The following is a 2,178-nucleotide window of genomic DNA, read 5'->3' on the forward strand; positions in this document are numbered from 1 at the left end:
ATTTTTGGAGAGACGGGAAAAAAGATAAGTAAGGAAAGAAAGCTTATGAGAGGGGAGGAACAGGAGAATAGATGGAGCAGATGTGTAGAGACAGAGAGGCATGTGGCCTTCTACTTTTCAGTGCCATCCACATGCAGGACGTAAGCTCTGTTTCCTTACGCTCTTTCCTATCAATAAACACCCTTTAACATGAACTACTTTAAACAGAATTGGATTCCTTGCAATGTTAGACTCTTAACTTAAATATCCAATACATTTTCCATGGTCTAAAGGCAATATCCCAACATTTGAAAAAAATTATAAAATACAAAAAAACAATGTTTTCAATGCTGAATCCACTACTTTTAATAAAAAAGTATAAGAAGGCTAAAACCAAGGCTGATTCTTGCCTTTGCAGGATTGCTCATATCCACATTAATTTGCATACCCTCATTATTTAATTTTAAGTTTCATCACTATTAAAGCTCTTCTTTCATATTTATTTAGCAAAAGCTCCTTAATTCTGCCATACATTCCCATCAATTAAGACAGATATTTTGACCCTAAATATCCCAAACCCTTGGTGAGGAGAGCTGTATGTAATTTACTATTAATAATAAAGTACATAAATTTACAAATGATTTCTCTTTTTTGTAAACTCAAACAGTTGTAGTTCCTTGCATTCCCACATGCATTCATCAGCAGAAGAGAAAGTGCTGGGGTTACAGGTAAATCTACAGGTGTCACACATTATCCTCAGCCTGTATTACTATGTACCAACCCATCACTTGAAATATCCAAAGGGAGGATGTGACACAAGTGTGAATTTCATATTGCCACCTTCCTAATATACAGGTCAGTTACTCAGAAACGCATTCTCTGGCCCCACCAAAAAGTTCCTATCATGTTATTCCTTCTCACTTAGTATTCATTTATTATCATCTGATACTTTTCTTGTTTGTTTTTGTTTTGTCTTTCTTTCCCACTGGAACATAGTTCTATGAGAGCTGGAACCCAAAATGCCTGTTTTATTCATCAACATTTCCCTAGTACTTTAGAGTATGTTGTACCTGGCACAAAATGGGCACTGAGCAAATACTTGAACACATCAAGCTAGTTCCTGACCAGGACCTGTATATGCTCTTTCCTCAGCCGGAATCCCCTACCCCTTATTCTTCTCATAGCTAATTCCTGCACATCATTTGGGTCTCAGCTCAAACGCTGACACTTCAGAAAGGCCACTGATTACGCGAGCCTCTCCACCCCTCAAGGCTTTCTCTAACACATTATCTTATTTTGGTTTAACAGAGCACTGAAGACTATCTGAAGTTCCATTTTATGTGTGTTCTTTCCGAGTTTATTATCATCACCTGTCTTCCCCCTAGAATGTAATTTCCACAAGGAACTTTTACTTGTTTATCACCTTGTCTCCAGAACCTAGAAGAGGGCCTGGCACTTAGGAGGCAGGCAATAAATATTTGTTGAGTGAATGAAAGGTTGAAAACTGCATTTTTAAAATATATGTCCACACACGGTATCACTACTCTTCAGTACTGGGATACAAACAACAAACTGCTATATGTGCAAGTAATTTTTTTAACAATTAAAATTTCACATATAATATAGATCAAAAGATTGCCAAATTATATTCCAGATGGATTTAGAATCCTGGTTGGGTACAAGTGGTATATGATCAGTAGCTGGTTCAACTTTGACTAACCTCACTAATAGTTTCCAAGAGAAAATCTTCCTCTCTTTCCTTGTATGGATTGGAAGCTGAAATTGCAAAGGAGACAACGCTACAAATGAAACCACAACCAGTCAAGCTTGGCAAATGTGTGCCACTGTCCAAAGTATTTGTGTAGGCAAACAGACAAAATTCCTAAAGGAAAAAAAACTCCAATTCTAAAAAGCACCTCCCCATGCCTACATCCCCAAACAGAATTAAGTTCCACTACTCAACAGTCTCAGATCTAAAGGCGAGAGGTTTCCCCCTCAGAGCCAGAAAATCACAATTACAACCACCCCAACTTGTCAGTAACTGACTTGGCCCATAGGAGGCAGACCAAAACTGTCAAATGTGGAGACATTCACCCCGCTCCCCCCAAGACAGTTCTATTTTACAGTCCCACAGTCCTCCCCCTACAACCATTTCCTATGTACCTATGGACACCTGTGAGATCCCCCTTACACTCATCA

This window comes from Delphinapterus leucas, chromosome 4, assembly GCF_059928025.1.
Source record: "Delphinapterus leucas isolate spDelLeu-1000000601 "Yukka" chromosome 4, BTC_Dleu_Yukka2, whole genome shotgun sequence".
NCBI classification, from domain to species: domain Eukaryota; kingdom Metazoa; phylum Chordata; class Mammalia; order Artiodactyla; family Monodontidae; genus Delphinapterus; species Delphinapterus leucas.